At 38.3% G+C, this 25,646-nt stretch overlaps 1 protein-coding gene and 1 non-coding gene across 3 annotated transcripts in view; both read right to left on the bottom strand.

The window, feature by feature from the left end:
* Window positions 1-5,720: 5,720 nt before the first annotated feature.
* LOC131237509 (auxin response factor 17-like) overlaps window positions 5,721-25,646 on the bottom strand; it is a 44,784-nt gene continuing 24,858 nt past the window's right edge. Inside the window, exon 3 of one of the 2 annotated variants that reach the window (XM_058235330.1) lies at window positions 5,721-5,985. The gene's annotated coding sequence lies outside the window, so the exon portion shown is untranslated. Of the gene's footprint in view, window positions 5,986-25,002; window positions 25,381-25,646 lie in introns of those variants that run through there. The other variant, XM_058235328.1, reaches the window with a different exon arrangement.
* On the bottom strand, window positions 12,850-12,956 carry LOC131238383 (small nucleolar RNA R71). Its single transcript, XR_009167787.1, has one exon. It is a non-coding gene; the product is annotated as a small nucleolar RNA R71 (small nucleolar RNA).

Below are 25,646 nucleotides of genomic sequence, written 5' to 3'. Positions count from 1 at the left end.
TGATACTATTTCAGCAAACGGATGGCCAAGAGGCGGCGAATGGGTTAGGGTTGCTAGCCGATTTGGGTGAAAGGGGGAGAGTTGGACGATTTGAGCACTGGCCGCCGGGTTAGGGTTGGGCGAACAGGTTAGGGTCGAGCGAAGTAAGGGCTTTTTTTTTTTTTTTAAGGGTATATATATGACTTAAAACTTGATCCGAGTTCAGTCGAGCTCAATACCGAGTCGAGCTAGGTCCGCTCAGACTCAACTCGAAATGTTCCGAGCTCATAAAAAATAGCTCGACTCAGTTCGAACACAATTTCAATCCGAGTCGAGTCGAGCTTTTCCAAATCGATCCGAGCGAGCTAATGAGCTAACTCGACTCGTGTACAGCTCTGCCCTCAACAAAAATATTAGCTAACTAAATCTTGGACAATACATACTTTATAACAATTTCCTTCTATGCAGCTTGCTCACGAATGAAATGATAGTCTATCTTTATATGTTGTCCTTTCATGAAAAACAAAGTTGTTAACAATGTGAGTTGTAGCTTGATTATCACAACACGGTAACATTGATGCTCCATTAAGCAATTTGATTTCTTGGAGGAGAGACTTAATTCATAAGAGTTCACACACAGCGTGGCCCATAGCACAATGGCGTTGGACCTTGCAACAACACTATTATTTTGCTTCTCCATGTCACAAGGTTCCCTTCGATAAATGTATCGTACCTCAAAGTAGATCTTGTCTAGTATGAATCTAGCCCAGTCTGCATTAACATAACCTTATAAGATGTCAATTTCTCTTATAAATACTACTCCAAAACAGTGAAAAAATAACGGCCCAAAATTGTTGCTAATGGAGATTAGCAACGATTTTGAACCATCGTAGGGTCTGTCATCGTTGCTATGTTGCAAAACTTATATGCCCAACATGGTCACATCCCACGCTACATGTTATCTCAAGTACTATCTGCTGCTCATAAAGGGAATTTGCCTACAGTTAGGGTGTAGACCATGCAATATTAGACAAGCCCGTCAAGCATGATGCAATGCTTTTTCCTAAATAAAAATTATATTTTCTTATGTTTCTGCTATGTACAAAAACTTAGCTATTATTCTATTTCATGAGAAGATAGTCTATTATATTGACATATCAAGCTGGGTCACAAGGTATTCCTATTATAAACAAATAGTGCAAGTTCATAATCAACAACAACGGCATTTTAATGACATGGGACTCTCCTTAAAACCAATTATGAATTATCCAATGGGAGGCATCAATTGTTTTAAAGAGACCTACTAAAAAACTACATTCTAGTGTAATATGAGTGCATTTTCTACAACATGCTAAAGTCTATTCAATGCAAATTCCCAACACAACAAATATCATAGGAAGAGATCCAATGCCTATAAAGGCATGAAACTTTTATCGAATTGTGCATACATACCATGAACCATTGCTGATTTGTTTTTTGGTTATTCACTTGCATGAAAATGATAAAAGGATTAGGATCATTCGTTGTTGGACTGTAGTGACAAAATTCGTTCTCAGCAATTTCTCGCCTCTGAAACTTCTTGGGAGATTTTTAAAATTTGAGGGTTTTCTCAAGGTATTATCAGGAAAATCTTCACAAAAATAAAAATAGTTATTGCAAATTAATAAATAAATTTAATATATATATATATATATATATATATATATATATACCCCAACGTTTTTATTTTAAAAACTACTGATATTTTGACATCTTGTGATGATATCATTTAGTGTGTTTCTTGCAAAATTATCACAATATTTCTAAAATCTAGATGATATTTGTCATACTATATATGTTGGACCACTTGAATGAACAGTTCGGTCACCTCCCATGTATACCAAATGTGCAGTGATGACACGGAGGTACTTCTCATGTCTCCAGAGGCACAACATCAGTTCCCAATATCATAATATATCATCTATATCACTGATTATTATTTATTCCAACACAATTTCGACTTAAAAAAAAAAAAAAAAAAACTACTTTTCAAAGTGAACTTTAATTCAATTCTCTCCTTAATTCAAACAAACAAATCCTAAAGTAGTAGTAACAAATAAAACTGAGAACTGAGGAAAGTAAGAGTTGAATAACTTGCAAGAGAAAAAACCTCAACCTCCGAGAAAATTTCCTTCTCTGATTCTCCCTCTCCTCTCTTCCGCAATGCCAGCACTGCCAGATTCTTCGAAGCATTGAAACCACCGCTATGCGAAGCCGTCTCTAATTAAAAGGAGGTTGGCTCAATTCGACATCCTTGGAAAAAAGATCCTGCCTGCATGAGGTGAATTGTAAAAAAAATGAAGAATTATGAAAATGAAATTTATTTATTTATTCTTTTTAAGAGGTAAAAATGGATGGATTGATATCTCCCGTGTATAAATTTATATTAAAACAGTTAAAATAGCTAGATCCCCAATGAAATTCTTAAAAAAATCTTCAAAAGACTCAGGTGAACACTACTTGGGTTATCATTCATCCACAAAAAGTAGCTCGAAAATGGAAAACAATTAGGATTTTAACATAAATGGAAGATCCATGTTCAAGAACATAGATTGATCAATCTCCCAAACTAATTTTGGGAACTCTAAAAACAACTGAAAATTTGACCCCTCAAAGGCACAAAAATGTGCCAAAAGAAAAAAGAAGAAAAGAAAAGAAAGTTGAGCACATGGATAGTAGATCAATGTTCTCCAAACTGATAAAAAAAAAAAAAAAAGGAAAAGAAAAATATGTAAATATCCCCAAATCAAACAAAAATCAAGCATGATTTGGTGGATTCAAGGTTATCATGTTGAATCGACACAATACAACAAGAATAAAAGGATTTTTTAATGCATTTTTTATTTTACAGAAAACTAGCTCCTTCACCAAGACCTCGGCCGTTCAAGCCATAGTCCCGTAGTGGTAGACATAGACGGCCTTTGGAAGGATGACGAGGTTTGGGCCTGCCCCACATTGGCCCTAAGAAGCCACAAGAATTGATAGAGACATCTAGTAGGGCGAGATTGGAGCTGTAGGGTTTGTCTTGATCCCAATATGATGTCATACGTGAAGAAGGACGCAAGGACTAAAAATAGAACTAGTGAACCGAGACAAAGCCACTACATGCACATCATGTCTACAAATGGAAAATTGTCCTCCAAAAATTGAGGAATAGAGATATGGTGATTCGGCCCTAGGGCAACCTTCGCTTTCCTCCTTTTGCTTCTCATCTTCGTGTAGATCTAAGATCTTTAACTAGAATCAAGATGTAAAATTTAGATTTCTAGTTTGAGAGAGGGAGAGGGAGATCAATAGGGAGAGAGAAATGTCAATATGAGGGTTTTGTTTTTAAGAGGAATTTGTGATGGCTATGGATTGTCACCGTTGAGAGAATTTTTTACAGCCAAAGACCGTCGTCAATTTAAGATGTAATAAATACCCGTCCTCAATGTACTGCTATGAACCAATATTTTCAAATTCGCGACGGTTTTCATCCATCAAAAAATTCCATCCAATTCCAATCATATTAGTGGCTGTTATAAAATTTAGCGACGGTTACTAACCGTCATTAAGCCAAGTGATTTTTTCGACAGCCTAAAGCTATCGTTATTTTTACTGTTTTGGCATAGTGAAGTGAGCCCCCATCTAGGTATAATCTTTTATTTAGTGAGCCAAGTGATTTTATGTAGTGCGAAATTCAAAAACTACATTCGAATTGTTCTTGGTTTATGTATAAATCTACCAACCTTCAACAATAAAAGAAACATCTGAATGAGTGACCGTTAGGTATATAAGTTTGCCTACCAATCTCATTTATTTCTCCAAGCATGTAAAAGTCTCTCCCTTATCATTATCCAACTTCATGTTTGGATCGATGACAGTGTCATATGGTTTGCATCCCAACTATCTCATCTCTTATAGCAGCTCAAGAGTGCATTTCCATTGAGATAGTAAGATGTGTGAGTTAGACCACACCATTTCAATCCGAATGAACCATTTGAAAGGGCCAAGATCTTTTGTTTGGAACTGTCGCCGCATGTGATTCTTAACATTGGCGCTCTTCATCATCACTTCCGGATATAACAACATCATCAACATATATGATGTGAATAACTACTCATTTGGATTCATGCTTTACAAACATGGAATGATCGACTCTGCAATGATGAAAACTAAAGTTTAAAAGAGACCAATTAAAATTTTCAAAACATGCACATGGAGACTATTTGAGCCCATAGATGGCTTTACGTAGCTTGTACACCTTCCCACTCTCTTCCTGAGTAATAAATCTTAAAGGTCACTCTATGTATACTCCTTAGACAAATCACCATGAGGGAAAGAATTAGCAATGTTGAGTTGGTAAAGAGGCCAATGGAATAGACATCAAAGCTCAAATAGAGTTTAGTTTCGCTATAAGTGAAAATGTCTCCTCATAATCCAAGCAGGCAATCTAAGTGTGCCCCTTGGCAACAAGACGCACCTTGTGAAGCTCAATAGAGCCATTAGGTTTATATTTGATTGTGTGGACCCATTGATAGCTGACAGTCTGCTTACTAGGAGGAAGAGAGGTCAGGGACCATGTGTCAATGCGATGCATGGAAGAGATCTCGTCTTCCATAGCTTTTCACCATCTTAGATGAGCCAGCACATCAAGGTGAGATGAATAGACCACATCATGAGACATGGTCAAAGTAAAGGAGCAGAGAGAGGGAGAGAGAGAGAAAGAGAGAGAGAGAGAGAGAGAGAGAGAGAGAGAGAGAGAGAGAGAGAGAGAGAGAGATGGTGATAGGAAACAAAATGAGACATGGTGTGAGTAGATGATCAAATACCTTTATAAAAGGCAATAATGAGGTCCAAATCAAAGGGGCCTTAAGGTGAAGAAGGTGGAGGAGAGACCACTAACGACAGTGGACGGTCGGAAGGGTGAGACACGTGGCACGTCCTCACTTCCAAAAGAAGGTGTCAGAGTTAGTAGCATAGGGCAAGGTTGGGGTGGCATGGGTCGAGGTTTGGGGTGGAGAATCTTTGAAAATTTATAGCACTTCCTCAAAAATGAGACGTCGGTACTAACATACTCATGGTTGATGGCTAGGTTGAGGCACCTATATCCTTTCTGAGTTCTGAAATAATCCAAAAATAGACATTTTAAAGCATATGGATAAAGCTTGTCAGTAGAACTACCTGATTTATGAACAAATGAGACACATCCAAATACTCTAGCAAAAAATACAAAAGGTTTAATGCTAGGATATAAAATAGAGAATGGAGTAGTCCCTTGAAGAATTGAGGATGGCTACTTATTGATGAGGTAGCAAGCAATGAGCATCACATAACTCCAAAAATGTTAGGGAAAATTCGTATAAGTTAAGAGTGAGCATGCTACCTCTAATAGGTATTGATTTTTCCATTCAGCTATACTATTCTATTGCTGTATGTAGGTGCAAAAAGTTTGGTGCATAATACCACATGAAGTAAGGTAATTTACAAAAGAAAACATTTAGCCCCATTGTTAGATCACAAGAAACATATTTTCTCTTGAATTTATATACCTATTTTCATATCGAAGAAATTAAACACTTTAAACAATTCAGAACGATCATATAGTAAATAAACTCAAGCCATCCTAGAGAATTCATCAATAAAAGTAACAAAGTAATAAAATCTATTCAAGTTTGGTCACTTCCCACAAATATCTGAATGTACTAAATCAAAAGGAGATAAATTGTTATTCGAAGTATGGGGTAAAAAAGACGATCGATGATAATTGGACAACTAACATGCCTCACAATTTATTTGGGTAACACTAGATAGAGAGTGAACCAATTTACATAAAGAATTAAGAGAATGGTGCCTAAGGCAGGCGTGTCATATTGAAGGAGAAAAGGAATTGGTTGAGAGTAGCGCAGAGTTCACACCCTTTAGTTCGAAGTAGTATAGCCCCCGTAATTCATACCCTCCACTAATCATCATTCTTGTTCGAAGGTCCTAAAGAACATAATACAATGGAAAAAATGTGATGAAACGATTTAAAGATTTAGTGAGTTTATTAACAGACAAAAGATTCATAGAAAATTTAGGTACAAATAAAACTAAAATCAACTCAAATCAAGTTCAAATCAAGTTCTTGGAGATGTAGTCCATTTTTCTAGCACTAAAGAGAGTGATCCATTGGCTAAGGACACAAGTGGACAACAAACAAAACTATTAACGGAAGACAATAATGAGTGGAAACCTGTCATAGGATCTGTGGTTGCCGAATCAATCACCCAAGGTAAAAATTCAATGGATGCAACTGAGGTGTTACATGGGGTAACAAGTGAAGTGGAAGCGCTGACACCAGTATATGTAACTAAGGTCCTTGCAAGTAATTCTCCAAGTTCACCAAAGAGAGGATACTGATTTGGCTGGAGAAGATGTCTCACTAGAGAACACAAGAGTGGCTAGCTTGAGGAGAGTTCTAGCCAAAAAGTTCATTCTTCTTCATTAAATCCTAGCATTTATTTACTGTATGATTGGTCTTTTTACAGTAAATGCAAAACCAAGGATGTGAAGTGGATCGACCATGACCACGTCCTCCACCATGCCACCCGTAGTAGATGTGCAGCCCCCCTTGAGCATTGTTGTCCTCATTAGAGTAAATAACAACATTGTCTAGAGAGGGCGTTGAGTGGTGAGTAGGATTGGGGGTGGAAACGTATAGAACACATGCAAAAACATTGGAGAGAGATGATACTTGCTAATTTCTAAGATTTTGAGCTTTTCCTGGGTCCAATTAGGGACACACACTAGCAAGAAATAGTGGAACCAAGACCTCTTCTCGTTGACATAGTTGAATAAATCTTGGACGAATGGGGGTAGAATGACCATTCATCTGCTAGGCCACGAAATTGAGCACAATGCGCATGTAAATTATCTCCCCATTAAATTGTTTGGAATTCATAAAAGACATCATATAGACGTATATTCTTCTATGTAGAGTTACCGCAGATTGTCCCAAATTTCTTTAGCAGTCTCTCGATAAATCACATTGTTGTAAACTTGCTCTTCTATACAATTGAAGAGCCAACTCATCACTTGGTAATCATCCTGAGAAGTTATCAGATTCCTCACTTGGGATGTTCTTTGAAATATATTTGTATTTTCATTTGGATTGTGTAAAAACTATGATAGAACAAGCCCAAGCAAAGTAATTCTTGATGCCTCATTTTTTAATCGTATAATTTGTAGATTCTTAATTTTACTTTCATCCGGGGACTCCATTATAACCATAAAATAATAAATAATCTGAGATGGAATTAAAAAGTTTCTACAATAATAAGCCACCAACAACTGAAAACAGAAAAGTTTAGGAATCCAACTGAACCAGTCTGCAACATGATGAACCAACTCTCGACAAGCCCACTTGATTAATAGGCCATAAATATTATGTGAGAGAGAATCTATTTATACTAGCTTATGGATAACTAGCAACATTGTTCCCGTAAGTAATAAGAGGCATGGGCCACCGATCTTAGCCATGGCATAAAAGAATCCCAGAAAAGAATTCCAACGATGTGGGATCCAGTAAAGTGGGCCCCACATTCACATGCAACAATCCAATGTTCGATGTTCAACCAGATCTTACAGGGAAGATTCACCATCAATAGATCTCCAACATTCTCCACATTGGAAGAGGATTTAAGAGGAATGGGCAATGTCCTCCACAACCAACGTTCCACACACATAGATCATACAAATATAAACCAGTAGTGTGGAGATAATTCAAGAATGGTTAGTGGCAATAAGAGATCCCAACTTGATCTGAACGAATAACCCAACTGGTCACAACAACGAAGAGAAGGTGTTGTATCTTACAACTTTATCTGTTCATGGGGAATATAGAGAACCAAATTAGTTCTCTTCCTGAAGAAAAAGGGAAGAAGAAGGCGTTAGGCAATCAAATTGACAAAGATCCACAACCTTGATTTGTGATCAATCTTTGCTGAAGATCGATGCTATGATCCTACTGCTATGATACCATGTGAAACGGCGACATACATTGAAGCGAGATGACGAAGAGGGCTAATTTTAAGATGGTCACAGTGGTGGTGTAGCATGAGAAGAACATGAGGAAGGAAGAGAAGAGAGATAGAGGAGAACGCCTATGAGAGATGTGAGATCAGAAGAACGTGTATTAGAGTTTCCTTCATCTCCCCTTATTTTATTTAATAAAAATATTAGATAACTATATAGGCCTAGGTCCACATACGAGGCCATTACACATATAAATGGGGTCGGGCCTTTTATTCTCTAACAATATTAACCAAAAGATAAATTATGGAGCTCACATGCGTTGATCTATGAGATGATCTGGATGAGATCTCATGAAGATAAATATAATCGGCATTGTACTTGACTAGATCGTGTAGTCCTATAAGTTACAATGAAGATAGATTCTGGGTTGATCGGATAGATTTCACGTGATGATTGTAAGCATGAGGGTCGCTTGATCATTCACAATATGGGAATAGAAGCCACACATGTTGCGAGATCAGTTACTTTGAAGTGATAGATTGATTCCAATTCCGTTGTTGTGGAGGTTTTGTGGCTCATGTTTCCTTATCATAGCTTGAAGATCCTAAAACTCAACTCAACTTGATGTCTAGTCGAGTTGGGTTAACTTAAAGACTCAGAATGAGTCATTTGACTTGATGTTTAATGACAATATTAAAGTAATAAAGATTTTAATAAATATTTACAATAGGGTAAATAGTATAAACTAACAAATGCGATAAAAATCATGTTTACTGTACTGGTCTTATAAGTTGGTTGTCTTATTGGAGGCATAATTTTATGAGTCGTTTGGCAAGTTTTTATCTTACAACATATTCTAGTAAGTCTTTTAATCATATAGCTAAATTAAGCGAAAGATACCTCGTTTCAACACTTGTGGTCTTGGTTCGATCCCTAGTGGGGGTGGCTAACAGTGAAGTGTCAACTGACAGTGGGGTGTACTAACAAGCTAACAATATATATATATATATATATATATATATATATATATATATATATATATATATATATATATATATATATATATAGCCTATGGAAGAATTATGTCTCTTGGAATATAGAACCTAGATCATGTTGAATTTTTCTTAGGTACAACGTATAATAAAAGCACAAAAGAGTGATGAGCGAAAGTAGCAGAAGAAGCAGGAAATGAAGATTTAGAATTGTGAATACGCATTGGCAATGGTTTTATTTATTTATTTATTTATTTTTTACACACACACACACCCAACACACTCACGCCGGTGGAATTTCACCACCTATGGGTACTCGAACCCTTGACCGGGAGTTGAAACTCCTGAGAGTCTACCGCCCGGGCAAGAGTAAGGACTTGGCAATAGTATTAGATTGAGATGATGATTATTATGACTTCTGGACTATCCAAAGATAAATGGAGAAATCTTAGATGAGGCTCAGAGATCGAAGTCGACCATTCATCTAGCAGAAACCAAGATGTATTATGATGTATGACGCTAATGCTCGTGGAGCAACATGAAAAGAGAAGTCATCGAATACGTATTAAGGTGTCTGACTTTTTACTTTTTTTTTACACACGCACATGTTGAGGGTCAAATATTGCATATTAGACCCCAATTATTACATGATTTTACGTACATGATAATGTTTAACGTCCTATTTTAATCATGTTTTTTTATTGCAAGGTGAATTTAAGAGCTTGGATTGAAAAAGGTTACTAAAAGTATGGATTTAACGCTCAAGAATCACCAAGGCAAGGGACAGATCTTAGGGGACCGAGATTGAAGAATTCACACGCCAAAGATTCGAGAAAATCAAGTGCTTGACGATAAAGAGGCTTGAAAATTGTCCTGAATGCAAGATCACAACCATTCGTTTGGCTCAAAACTTTATAAGAGGCTTGAAGACCCTAAATTAACTGTATACGTTGAAATTCGATCCTTAGATCATTGTGGAAGTGGTCAAACGAACCAGATCAGCCATAAATCACTGATCTGGGGGCCCACTTGATCTCTGGATATGCTTCAATTTTGGTCTCAATCCCTTAAATTAGATGACAAAATGGATAAACAGAGCGAATTTCTCATAAACATCACAGTGGACCCCACCTGGGGATGTGCGCCCACACAATGCACCCACACACGTAGTGCACCGGACCGGAGCGTCCGGTCAACAAACGCTGACCTGACCCTCTCTCCCTCATTTATGCACAGCATCCGCAAGTCTGGACGCTGTGGCCCACCATCAGGGCCCACATGGTTGATCTGGACCATTCATTGTGTCCAGGGGGTGCCGACCAAGTCATGTTAACTTTTTGCTCCCATGCACGTGTCCACACGCAGATCACCGTCAAACGTAGGATAAATGGCAGAGTGATTTGATACAGTGGGTCGCACCAAAACTTAATCAAAACCACCCATTTCCGACTGAAATCTCGCCAGGATCCAATGGACGGGGTGGATTTCTCTGAAAACATCACTGTGGGGCCCACCAAACATCCCAGCGCAGGTCCATGTGCAGGTATGGGCGCAATGCACGTCCGGAAGCTGTGAGCCATTGTGTGATCATGGAGATGGCCGGATACAAGATCCAGACCATCCAGAAGACGCATATGGGGGCCACGACCCTAGCCATGAAATCGGATTCTAAGGACAGGCCATTCACCGTCCCGAAAATAAGGCCAAGCGCAAGTCGGTTTGCGTTTCGTTGCGCACACAGTTGTTTGCTGCAAAAAAAGCCACCGCCCTACCTTGCACATAAGCCCAGCCGACCGACTCTCTCTAGGCTATAAAAATGAGAGAGAAAGACATGGAGAAGGATATCTTGGGATGTGTGGAGCAAAGGAAGAGGAGAGAGAGATCACGTGGAGTAGCCATTTTCGAAAGAGTTTTTTTTCCCTGTTTTTGTTCTTGTTTATTTATATTTTTAAAAAAAGAGAGATTATAGCTATATCATGCCTGCGATTGGATCAACCTCTTAGCTAGGGCTAAGAGGTGAAGCTTATAGCATGATGGGATCTCTTCTATGGCTTTGATTCATGTAAGTTGAACTGCCTTTGAATTTAGTTTGATTATAAGAAATATTCATAGTTTTTAATGGTTTGTTGTGACTTAAATTACAATAGATCTGCGATAGCTTTGAGTATGTTCTTTTCATTATAAAAATTGTAAACTTGGGAACCCTGTTGTTCACCATCATCCCTTAGGCATGGTTGGATGATGAAATCCTTCCTAATGTTCATAATTCGTTCAGATTAGTTGTGGATTGGTAAATTCTATTGTTTACTTTGTCTCATGAGTATGGTCTTGTGATGGAATCAATTCTAGTTCTCATACCTCTCATCTTTTGAAAACTAGATCAAAGGAAGTTCATAGTTGATTTTAATGAATTATCTTCCAATTGAATGAAGATGAGACTCTGATTCTAGTTGTGTTCTTGAATTAGGCATATATCTCTCTGATCTCTACAACTGCATCCTTGAAAACTCTAGTTTTCCACCTTTGAATTTTACAAGTTTTAGTTAAATAGTTCACATTTATTCTCTTAACTTCCTCAGATTTAGATTACATCTTCTTCTAGTTCTAGTTCTGGTTACTTTCAGATTACGTACAAGGTTCAGTCCCTGTGGATTCGACCCCGGTCTTACTGAGATAATTACTACATCGCGACCCCATACTTGGGGTGGTGAACAAGTTTTTGGCGCCGTTGCCGAGGACTGACGGTTGCATTTTTCTAAGATTAACTAGTTTTAGAATTAGGTTAAGATTAGGGATTTCTAATTTTAGGTTTAGATTTTTCTATTTGATTTTTAGAAACTAACCTAACTTTCCTATTTTGTAGGACCCTGATATAGACTTTCTAAATTGATAATCTCTTTCTAGTTTTTCTAGTTTTTCTATCTTTTATTTTTAGATTAGGTTTTATTTTCTGTTTTTAAAAACTTTCTAATTGTAGGATTTCTTTTAATTTTAGAAACTTTCTTTCTATTTTTAGGTTTAGAACTTTCCTAAGTTATTTTTTTATATAAAAACTTTCTATTTTAGATGCTTTCCTTTTTTAGAAACTAGTTTACTTTCTATTTTTTAAGAACTTTCTAATTTTAGAAACTAACTTGTTTTGTTTTGTTTTGTAGGTTTTTAACTTAAGAACTTCTAATTTGGTATCTTCTTTTCAACTTTTTTCTTTCTATTTATTTTCTTCCTTTTTAGGTTTAAGTTAGAATCTGAGACTGAGGGCTGCGAGTGTTTCATGCCCAAGTGGGTCCATGACAACACTCGACGTCTCTTGATTGAAGGAGGATTGGTTGAGGGGTTAACTATCCATTGCAAGACTAGACACCACTCGAAATCTCTAGAGTTAATTGAGGTTATAGCCGCAAATCAATTGGCTAATTAACTAGAGGGACTACCCCAACCTAGGGTTGAGGAAGTCCAGGATGAGAATGAGGTGCATCAAGCACCCCTGCCTCGTACCTTATGAGATTATTTACAACCGGTGGGGGTGAGCATGCCCTTATGCATGGTTTTTCCAGAAAATATGGGACACATGGATATCAAGCTAGGGGTGATCCAACTCCTTCCTAAATTTTATGGGCTTAAGTCAGAAAATCCATATCTACACTTGAAAGAGTTTGATGAGATTATAGCCACTTTATATTTTCCAAATGTATCTGAGGACACAGTCAGACTAAAACTCTTTCCCTTTTCTTTGAAAGAGAAAACTAAGACGTGGTTGCATTCACTACGTCCTAGATCTATTGGCACATGGAATGACATGATAATGAAGTTCATAAAGAAATTTTTTCTACATCATAAAACGAACACTCTTAGAAAGTCAGTCATGAACTTTGCCCAAAAGGAGGATGAAACATTCTTCCAATGTTGAGAGCGGTTCAAAGATCTTGTCAATTCATGCCCACAACACGGTTTTGAAACGTGGCGCATTACACACTTTTTCTATGATGAACTAACATCTTCCATGTGCCAATTGGTTGAGACAATATGCAATGGGGAATTCATGAATAAAAATGTCGATGATGTGTGGAACTACTTGGATAGACTTGCTGAAAATGCACAATCATGAGACACTTACACAAAATCAAGCACCACTTCTAAACTCACTCAATCAAAGGAGGGGTGAATTATACCTTCTTAAAGAAGATGATGATATCAATGCTAAAGTGTCTAATCTCATAAGAAAATTCGAGGCCATGGAATTAAAGAAGGATAAGGTTAAAGAAACTGTTTGCAATATTTGTGTTTGAACATTCACACAACTGAAAATTGTCCAACAATACCTGCCTTTCAAGAGGTGTTGAATGAGCAACCCAATGCCATGAACAATTACTAAAGACCTTTCAATGGACCTACCTCCAATATATGCAATCCTAGTTGGAGAAATCATCCAAACTTCAATTGGAGGAATGGACAAAACGTTACTCCTCAAGGTTTCTTTAATCAAATTCCAAATCAAGTGAATGCTCAAGAAGAACTGGTTCAAAATTCTACGCAAACTCAAGAGTTTACTCAAGCAATACGAGAACTTACAAAATTAATGTAAAAGATGAATTCACGTGTTACGGTTATAGAAAAGGGGATGCTTCCTGCTCAACCTCTCCCTAATCCTAAACTGCAATATGAGATAAGTGATCCAAGCTCTTCAAATCAGATGGAGCAAGCTAAATCTGTCACTACTCTTAGGAGTGGGAAGACCATTGACAAAACCATTCTGGTTAGGGCTGAAAAGCCTAAGGACATGGAAGTGGACAAAGATGATAGATCTAGCCATATTCACAAGAATTAGAACCGAAACCACAAGGGAAACTAGTTGTTTCATTTCCCCAATGGTTGGTTGCACCGAAATCTCTCTCTAACTCTTAGGACTTATAGAGGTTTTGAAACAAGTGAAGGTCAATATTCCTCTACTTGATGTCATAAAACAAATACCTTCATATGCCAAATTTCTGAAAGACTTGTGTACGACCAAAAGTTGGCAAAATATTCAAAAGAAAATCTTCTTAACTGAGAAATTGAATATCATCCTAAAGCAAGATGTGCCACAGAAATTTAAAGATCCTGGTAGCCCAACCATCGCTTGTGTAATCGGAAACTACCGAATTGAGCACGCACTTCTTGACTTAGGAACGAGCGTAAATCTGATTCCCTACTCGGTGTATAAACAATTAGATTTAAGTGAATTAAAATCCACCTTAACCACATTACAACTTACTGATCGCTCTATTCATGTACCGAGAGGGATCAATGAGAATGTGTTGGTATAGGTTAACAGATTCTACTATCCTATAGATTTTATTATCCTGGATACGGAACTCATCAGTAACATGAGCACTCAGATTCCCGTCATTCCTGGTCACCCATTCCTTGCCACTTCAAACACAATTATCAATTGCAGGAATGGAGTCATGAGTATGTCTTTTGGGAATATGACATTGGAGCTAAATATCTTTTTTAATACAGGCAAACGATTAGAGGATGATGACGATTTGCAAGACATTAACATGATTGATTCTTTCATTGAAAATAAAATACCTTTGACCTTATCCTCTGACCCTCTAGAGACATGCCTAGCCCACTCCCATGATTTTGATGATGACATGATTAGGGAGATGGGTGTCATGCTTGATGTTATGTCAGTACTTGAAGTTAACCAGTGGAGGCCACAAATTGAAGAGTTGCCCCAAACCGATGTAGTGCCTCTATCGTCTAGCCTCAAGGCACCGAAGCTTAACCTAAAACCATTGTCATCTTATTTGAAATATGTCTACTTAGGTCAAGATGAGACATACCCAGTGGTGATCTCCTCTCACCTTGATAAAAAACAGGAGAGTATGCTCATATCTACTCTCATTGAGCATAAAGGAGCCCTTGGATGGATGATTACGGGCCTCAAGGGAATTGACCCTTCGATCTGTACTCACCACATTTATCTCGAGGATAATGCGAAGACCTCTCGACAATCACAACGTAGAATAAATCCAAATAAGAATGAAGTGATTAAAGCCGAGGTTCTTAAGCTGTTGGATATAGGTATCATATACCCAATATCCGAGAGTCAATGGGTGAGTCCAACTCAAGTGGTTCTTAAGAAGTCTGGAATCATCATCGTAACCAATGCCAATAATGAACTAGTGCCAACTAGAGTTACTACTGGTTGGAGAATGTGCATTGACTACAGGAAGTTAAATACCATCACAAGAAAGGACCACTTTTCTTTGCCCTTCATTGATCAAATCTTGGTAAGGCTAGTTGGTCATTCCTATTACTGTTTCCTTGACGGGTATTCGGGCTACAACCAGATAGAGATATCCCTTGAAGATCAGGAAAAGACTACGTTTACATGTCCCTACGGTACCTTTGCTTACTGAATAATGTCATTCGGACTATGTAATGCCCCTGCCACTTTTCAGCGATGCACGATGAGTATTTTTTCTGATATGGTAGGGCAATATCTAGAGGTCTTCATAGATGACTTCTCTGTCTTTGGTCCATCTTTTAGCGATTGCTTAAAGAATCTTAAATGTGTACTGAAAAGATGTGAAGAAAAGAATTTGGTACTCAATTGGGAGAAGTGTCATTTCATAGTTCGTAAGGGAATTGTTTTTGGACATATCATCTCATCCAAAGGAATCGAGGTAGATAAGGCAAAAATTGATCTTATCTCTAACCTACCTCCCCCCAAGAACATACAAGACGTGCGATCCTTCTTAGGACACGCCGGGTTTTACAAAAGATTCATAAAGGACTTTAGTCTCTTCTCTCATCCTTTATGTAATCTACTTCAAAAGGATGCACCATACGAGTGGACTGATCAATGCCAAGAAGCTTTCACTAAGCTTAAGAGCATGTTAACCACTACACCTATCATGCAGCCACCCGACTGGAGCCTTCCTTTTGAACTTATGTGTGATGCGTCTGATTATGCTCTTGGGGCGGTTTTAGGCCAGAGAAAAGAAAATAAGCCCTACGTTATTCATTACGCAAGTAGAACTCTAAATCCTGCCCAAGTGAACAACTCAACTACGAAAAAAGAACTCTTGGCCATAATGTTCGCTTTGGACAAATTTAGGTCCTACTTGATCGGATCCAAGATCGTTGTTTATACAGATCATGCAGCACTCAAGTATCTTCTTTTTAAGAATGATGCTAAGCCCCGCGTGATAAGATGGATCTTCCTACTCCAAGAATTCGATTTAAAAATAAAAAATAAAAAGGGAGTAGAGAACGTAGTAGCTAACCATCTTTCTCACCTTGATCTCTCTGATTTCCTTGAGACGACACACATAAATAACATGTTCCTTGATGAACAATTGTTCAAAGTCTCTCATTCACCTTAGTTTGCTGATATTGCTAATTATCTTGCCACAGGTTTCACACCGACACATTGGACTACGTAAGATAAGAAGAAATTTTTTACTGAGGTGTGCAAATTCTTCTGGGATGATCCATATTTGTTTAAATATTGTCTAAACCAAATCTTAAGGAGATGTGTGCCAAATGATGAACATCAAAGTGTCATCTCCTTCTGTCACTCACAGGCCTGTGGTGGGCACTTTTCTGCTAAAAAGACCACGGTCAAGATTCTGCAATATGGCTTTTACTGGCCCACTATTTTTAATGACACTCATGAGTTTTGTAAGGCTTGTGAGCATTGTCAGTGGTGGGCACTTTTCTGCTAAAAAGACCACGGTCAAGATTCTGCAATATGGCTTTCACTGGCCCACTATTTTCAATGACACTCATGAGTTTTGTAAGGCTTGTGAGCATTGTCAGAAGTTGGGAGCATTGTCCCATCGAAATATGATGCCCTTGAATCTCATTCTTATCATATAAGCATTTGATTGTTGGAGAATCAATTTCATGAGACCATTCTCCTAATCCTTTGGAAATCTATCTATTTTGCTCACCGTAGACTATGTCACTAAATGGGTTGAAGCGATTCCGTACCGGAACAATGACCATCGAACAGTCATTAAATTCTTAAAAGAAAACATCATTTCTTGGTTTGGAACACCTTGAGCCATCATTAGTGATGGGGGCTCACATTTTTGTAATAGACCATTCGAGAATTTAATGAAGAAATATGGTATCTCTCATAAGGTAAGCACTCCATACCACCCACCAACAAGTGGGCAAACTGAGATTTTCAATAGGTAGATCAAACACATTTTAGAAAAGATGGTTAACCCTGACTATAAGGATTGGTCAGTTCGATTGACCGATGCCTTATGGGCTTACCGTACCATATTTAAAATCCCTATTTGAATCTCCCTTTAGACTTGTTTATGGGAAGGCTTGCCACTTGCCTGTGGAGTTGGAATATATAGCCTACTGGGCAATCAAAAATCTGAATTTCAATCTGGACAACACTAGCTCGCTACGCAAACTACAATTGAATGAACTCAAAGAAATCCGGAACGATGTGTACTAAAACTCGAGAATTTATAAAGACGGGATGAAGGCATTTCATGACCAACACATTCTTCAAAAATCATTCACGCCAGGTCAGAAAGTCCTTTTGTATAATTCTTGGTTACATCTCTTTCCGGGTAAGCTTCGATCTCATTGGACCGACCCTTTCACTATTATCAATGTTTATCCTCATGGGGCTGTCGAGATTCGGAATCCAGACAATGCAATGAGTTTAAAGTAAATGGATATCGACTAAAGCCATTTGTTGAGAAATTTGATTCATAGGACATGTCCATGCCTCTGAATGATCCTGTTTACCAAGATTGATATGCTAGTCTAATGGAGGTATAGGTAGGTTTACAGCATTCATAGGACTAGGGTAGTTTGTTTTATGCTGTTCTAGGATAGTCGGCTTTATACTGTTAGGATAGTTTACTTTCCATTTGTTCTATAATAGTTTTCTTTTTATTGGTTTAACTCTTGTGCTGACCCACTCTCACGCTGTGATCTTTTGGAAAAGCCTCTTTATTTCCTTGTCAGGTACTACCTTTCCATCACTTCTCCTTTACTTTCGTTGTCTCATGTGCATTGCATGCTTATATCTTTTACATTGAGGACAATGTAGATTTAAGTTGGGGATGGGAGATTAGGTTATCTAATGAGTATTTTCTTAGTCTTATGTAAAAAATTGTGAAACTTTTTTCAATTTTTCTGAAGATTTTGTAAATTCGAGTGATTTTGAAGAATATTCTTGATTTAAGAAGTATAAGATACGTAATGTTTGTAATTTATGACTCTTGGATTCAGTTACTTGTCAGATTTCACAATTAAGTTTAGGTTATTAATCCATGATTAGAAATTTTAAACATTGATTGAGTCATGATTACACATGTCACATCTAGTTATACATTAAAGCCTCAGTTCGATATTGAATTGTTAACCTGGTAATCACTAAGCATGGAAGGAACTAACCTGGGGAATTTGTCCATCATGTTCTTTAAAAAAAAAAAGGAGAGAGAAGAATATCCAGCTAAAAAATAGTTGTCATTGAGAACGCCTACCTGTTAAAGATCTTTAAAAAGGTTGACATAGTGTAAAGCCATCAATGGAAAAATCAAAAGCTGGAAGAATAAAAAGGTTGAACTGCAAGGCAAGTGTCAGTTTAGGTTTGGCTATTCAGAATACTTTTGTTGATTACCAATGATATCATGAAAGTTGAGAATTTGACCTTTAATTGTGATAAGTAGAGGTTGCACTATACATCCATGGAACTCAATGTTTAGAATTATTCTAATCAATGGATTACTACTTTGAACTTGACCATGAAGTTTACTGTGCGCTTGAGTTTAGGAGAAACTAATGCTCAACATTAATGAATCTTAGAATTCTATTGACAGGATTGTTTTTCAAAAATCACTCGGGTTTATAAAAATTGTCCCGTAATTCCTAAAATATTTTTTCGCATACTTTGCTCAGGACTAGCAAAATTTTGGTTGGGGATTGTGTTGAGGGTCAAATATTGCATATTAAACCCCAGTTATTATCTGATTTTACGTACATGATATGTTTAACATCCTATTTTAATCATGTTTTTATTGTAAGGTGAATTTAAGAGCTTGGATTGAAAAAGGGTGCTAAAAGCATAGATTTAATGCTCAAGAATTACCAAGACAAGGGACGAATTTTAGGAGACCGAGATTGAAGAATTCACACGCCAAAGATCCGAGAAAATCAAGTGATTGATGATAAAGAGGCCTGAAAATTGTACTGAATACAAGATCACAGGGTTCCCACCATCCGTTTGGCTTGAAACTTTATAAGAGGCTTGAAGACCCTAAATTAACCATACATGTCAAAATTCAATCCTTAGATCATTGTGGAAGTGGTCAAACAGACAAGATCAGCCATAAATCACTAATCTAGGGGCTCACCTGATCTCTAAATATACTTCAATTTTAGTCTCAACTCCTTAAATTAGATAGCAAAACGGATGAACAGAACGGATTTCTCAAAAACATCGCAATGGACCCCACCTGGGGATGTGCACACACGCAGTGCACTGGACCGGAGCGTCCGATCAATAGATGTTGACTCGACCCTCTCTCCCTCATTTACGCACAGCGTTCGCAAGTCCGGACGTTGTGTCGCATTGTGGCCTACCATTAAGGCTCACATGGTTAATCTGGACCGTTCATTGTGTCCGGGGGGGCGCTGACAATAGCCATGTTGACTTTTTGCTCCCATGCACGTGTACACACGCAGATCACCGTCAAACGCAGGATGAACGACAGTGTGATTTGATACAGTGGGTCACACCTAAACTCAATCAAAACCACTCATTTCCAACTGAAATCTCACCAGGATCCAATGGACGAGGTGGATTTCTCTGAAAACATCACTGTGGGGCCCACCGAACATCCCAGCGCAGGTCCATGCGTAGGTATGTGCGCAACGCACCTCTGGAAGTTGCGGGCCGTTATGTGATCATGGAGACGGCGGGATGTAAGATCCAGACCATCCAGAAGACGCACAAGGGGGCCACGACCCTAGCCATGAAGTCAGATTCTAAGGACAGGCCATTCACCATCCCGAAAATAAGGCCAAGCGCAAGTCGGTTTGCGTTTGGTTGTGCACGCAGTTGTTTGCTGCGAAAAAAGCCACTGCCCTACCTTGCGCATAAGCCCAGCCGAGACTCTCTCTAGGCTATAAAAGCGAGAGAGAAAGACATGGAGAAGGATATCTTGGGACGTGTGGAGCAAAGGAAGAGGAGAGAGAAAGAGAGAGGGAGAGAGAGATCACGTGGAGCAGCCGTTTCCAAAAGAGTTTTTTTCCTTGTTTTTGTTCTTGTTTATTTATGTTTTTTTTAAAGAGATTATAACTATATCATGTCTGTGATTGGCTAAACCTCTTAGCTAGGGCTAATTGGTGAAGCTTGTAGCGTGATGAGATCTCTTTTATGGTTTTGATTCATGTTAGTTGAACTGCTTTTGAATTTAGTTTGATTATAAGAAATATTCATAGTTTTTAATGGTTTGTTGTGACTTAAATTACAATAGATCTGCGATAGCTTTGAGTATATTCTTTTCTTTATAAGGATTGTGAACTTGGGAACCCTGTTGTTCACCATCGTCCCTTAAGCATGGTTGGATAATGGAATCCTTCGTAATGTTCATAATTCGCTCAGATTAGTTATGGATTGGTAAATTCTGTTGTTTACTTTGTCTCATGGGCATAGTCTTGTGATGGAATCAATTCTAGTTCTTATATCTCTCATCTTTTGAAAACTAGATCATAGGAAGTTCATAGTTGATTTTAATGAATTATCTTCCAATTAGATGAAGATTGGACTCTGATTCCAGTTATGTTCTTGAATCAAGCATAGATCTCCCTGATCTTTGCAAGTGGATCCTTGAAAATCCTAGTTTTCCACCTTTGAATTTTACAAGTTTTAGTTAAATAGTTCACATTTATTCTCTTAACTTCTTCAAATTTAGACTACATCTTTTTCCAGTTCTAGTTCTGATTACTTTCAGATTACGTACAAGGTTCAATCCCTGTGAATTTGACCTCGATTTTACCGAGATTATTACTACATCGTGACCCTATACTTGGGGTGGTGAACAGTACACACACCCCTACACACTCACACCGTAGTGGAATTTCACCACCTATGGGTACTCGAACCCTCAAGCAAGTGTTGCAACTCCTAACAAGTGTCCGACTTGTTATCATGTGAAAGCAAAACATCAAAGAATTTTAGGACTCCTATAGTCATTACCCATCACTGAGTAAAAGTCGGAGCATATATAATGGACTTTGCAGTTGGGTTTCCAAAGACAAATTGACATCATGATACTGTATGGGAATTTATATATAGGATGACAAAATCCATGCACTCCCTTCTGATATGAATTTCTGTATATATGAGCTTACTAGAATTTATATTAAGGAGATTGCTAGACTTCACGGCATCTTTGTGTCCATCATCTCCAATCAAGATCCCATGTTCAAATTGCACTTCTAAATGAGTCATTAAGAGGCTTTAGGAATGACGCTGGACTACACTACAACTTTTCCCCGCATATAGATGGCCAAACGAAAGGGACGAATCAAATTTTAGAAGACATGCCATGCAGTTGTATCCTCAATATCAAGGACAACTGGGATGATCATCTTCCATTAGAGGAGTATGCCTACAACAATCGCTATCAAACCAGCATCGATATGGTGACAATTGAAGCCTTATACAGAAGACCTTTTAGATCATCAAATTGCAAACTGCTGGACCGATTAGGAGAAAAGACGTTGTTAGGACTAGAGCTCATTTAAGAAACATCCGGAAAATCGTTATTATTCGGGAACAATTACATGCTGCTCAAAGTCATCAGAAAACTACATCGATAATTGATGCAAGGATTTGGAGTTTTGTGTGGGAGGTCATGTATTTATAAAAGTATCCTTAATGATATGGATAATACATTTTGGGAAGAAAGAAAAAATCAACCCATGCTATATCTTACCATTCGAGATTCTGCAAAGAGTAGGTGTTATGATTTTGCAAGTTCCGGCTTTTGGTTGGCCATGGATAGAGAGGAATTGGCACTACTTTCAAGATACACGCTTCCTTTTTAAAAAGGTTTTGGATATTCTCTTTCGGGACATGGACTGGTCCCTGATCCTCAACCTTTACAGCAAGCCTTTTTCTTTTCTGTTGGGCTAATATGTTGACCTCTGGTCTAAATAGTCTTCTATTGTCTATTCATGTTGTTTAGAATTTTATAGTTTTTTTTTTTTTTAGCTTTTTGCTTGTTTTGTGTTATTTTTGTTTCTTGATCTTTTGTTTTCTTTTCTGCTATCTGTTTTTGGTTACTTCGGTTGCCTGTGATGGGATTTTCCTATTTAGAATGAAGCATGATAATTCAGTACACCTAAGTACCATAGAAAAAATTGGAAAACTTCTCTGATTTAAATTCTCCAGCAAAGAGGAATATATAGGTGTTAGGAATAGGTTTGAAACATTTCCCTTATTTGGAGGATTAACACTAGAGAATCTACTATCTATATATTCCATGGTTCGTGTATAGTGTTCTCTTTTCAGTATACACATACAGCCCACAAAGGAGATAGGCCTTATTTTAAAATCAGGAGATATTCATAGCGGCCCACACTTGATGAGTGGTCGAATGAGGCATGTATCACCTAATTCTACTTCCATTCAACTCAAAAGTATTGTTAAAAAAGGACCAAATCAGCAGTAGAATGTTGCAATGGGTGTTTAGTCCTTGGGCTAGCCAGCTGACCCACATATTAGCTGGGGATGGGCCACACCTGGGTTCAGGACAAAAATCGTGAGCCGTGAAATGGGTCTGCCTTGGACTGAGCCCAACCTGATCCCACCCATTTATAAGAACTATTTCATGCTAAACAGAACAAGGCCCTGACCATCCAAAATCAATCTAGCTACACAATCTGAACAGTTTCTAGGCCAAACATCTTACTAATAAACGGTCATTTTAGCTTTTCTTTGTCATTTTCAACCATGAAAGCCAAGGGCCTGTTTGGATATATATATATATATATAAGGAAATGGGGTGAACCTCATGGCCCCACTGTGATGTGTGTCGAACATCAACACTGCATTTGATGGGTCCCCTTTAGATCATGGGAGATCCCAAAAATCAGCCCTATACACGGAACTCAGGTGGGCTATACCATCTAAAGACATGCCTAAAACATATAAAAGCACTTGGTTGGGCCCACCTGAGTTTTGGATGCTGCTGGAACTTGGTCTGACCCTTCATCCAAGTGGGACACACACAATGGATGGACTGGATTAGTGAACCACATCTCAGTGGGCACAATAAATGATTATGAATGTTTTAATGGGAGATATATATATATATATATATATATATATATATATATATATATATATATATATAGGGGTTACTATGAGGTCGACCTCATAGTACCGTTTCCCTATATATCCGAGGAGTGATTATGTAGCTGTCACTGCCGGTTGGGAAGCCACCTGATGGTTGAGATTGATCTCACTGAGGTGGGCCATCAATGTGTATGGCTTTCTCAGGGGAGACCCAAAGGTGTGGTCCACACGCCTATACTCTCTCTAATTTAAAACTTGGGTTTCAAGAATTATCCCAAATCTAGGTACGGCCAGGGCATACATGTTCACTAATCAAGACCATCAAAATCCTGGGCCCATTGTAGTGGAGGAGATACGAGAAAGACAACCATATAATTTTGGCCATCTCGTTACACAAATTGAATTTGGACGGTTGATCGCCTTCTCTTTTGATGTGAGAAGGCATATTGATCACGTGCATCATATGGGTAAATTACCATGAGCTCTTGCTGTGGGGCCCACCATGATGATGTGCAAGACCCATCCACAGCCATTAGACTTGGGGCCCATGTTTAGCTGAGATCACAAAATCCAGCCGTATAGACAACTCCGGTGGGCCACAACAAAGGGAATGTGGGTGCCCCCACCCGGATAATGAATATGCCTGCCACCCATTCATCAGTTGCGCTCCATCCACACCAATACACAGGTGGGCCACACCATGTGAAATGATAGGTTTTAGATGTCATCGTACATTCCACCCGGTCGGGCATCCCCCCTGAGTTTTAGATCAACATGAGGCTAACCTGATTCACGGTCTGCATTCCACACGCATCATAGCTGGGACCCACAACTCGAATGCTCATTCCCCTTTTTCAAAACCATACAAATGGCACATTACCTGTTTGGGTTAAACCCAGATCCAGTGCCCAATCCTGGACCCGATTCCATATCAACAACCCAGACCCAGCACGTGATTCCTTACTTGGGTCCCAATACCAATAACCAATAGACCACGATCCAACCCTAGAACCCACTTCTGATGGCCTTAAAAAAATCACATATACAGAGCTGTTAATACATCACATGAACATGACACCAACACGGGCCAATATCAGCACATGAGCGTGCAACATCCCAACAACCATTCAGGTGGGTCACACTGCATACGTCTTCCGGGCCAGAACATCAAATGGGACAGTAAAATCAAATACATGCTACAATCTCTCTACCATTCCCTGCAAAATTGAAAAAGAATTTTCCATTCGGGAAGGGAGGAATAAAGAAATCCTATGGATCGTTATTTCTCCAATCCTCCGGTAAAAGCATGAAAAATAAAGAGGCTGGAACGATGCAATCCGTCCATCTCATCATCACAGAATCAAAGGTTTGATTTAGTACTTTTGGTCTGTGACTATGCCTTGTTAGGCACACCATTTTCCCACTGAGACCGAACCTAAACATCTTGCCCAAGAGAGCTGTCCATTCACTGATCCATGTGTTTCATTCACCGTAGCCCACCTGATGAGTGGACCTGACTGACTTTCGTGTCAAAGGATCTAAGCAGTGTAGCACACCTGATGGAATGGACCGACTCAACCCAACATATGGCTTACGGGCATGTAAGCAGGGAGGGGCGGTTGGGAATGGCCACCAAGACAGCGGGGGAAAGCCCCAAGAACCTGATCCTGAAATTTTTAAATAATACAAAGATGTCTTTTAAGTTTGGGAGTCCACAAGCTAAAACTTACGGGTGTGTTTGGATGCACAACTGAATTGAATTGCAAAGATTCAATTCAATCAAAGAGGAAATGACCAAATTGCAATGACATTAGCCACAGAGATGCATCCCTTGAAGACACAATTGAATTCCTTCACAAGTCCAACATGAAAGTAATTTCATTTGTATTCAATCACTTCCACTTCATTATATGAACAACCTGCTATTCAATTCAAAACTACATCCAAACACACATAAGAGTTCGAACAACAACTAGGAAAACACATAACATTTTCTAGGGTTACTACTGCAAGAGTTGGCTTCCCATCTTCCAAGAATACCTGCAAAAAAAAGGGAGAAAACAGAACAAAATTACACTAGCTGTGAAACAATACACAAATTGAAAGAGAAAAATACATTATGTTCCAAGTTAGTACTTTGGATTGATGAGCCAGAGGCTCCATGTCAAGAAAATAGGCACATTGGGATCGTAGTCACATCCTACACTTGTACTTCATGATGACCCTATAATTTCTCAAGCAACTATGCCTCATAACAACCTTGTTAAATATACAAATTATTTCTATGTTAAAACAATATAATAAGG

Source organism: Magnolia sinica, chromosome 2, assembly GCF_029962835.1.
Source record: "Magnolia sinica isolate HGM2019 chromosome 2, MsV1, whole genome shotgun sequence".
NCBI classification, from domain to species: domain Eukaryota; kingdom Viridiplantae; phylum Streptophyta; class Magnoliopsida; order Magnoliales; family Magnoliaceae; genus Magnolia; species Magnolia sinica.
Note: the sequence above shows the minus strand (reverse complement) of the source record. Positions and strands in the feature narration are given on the sequence as shown.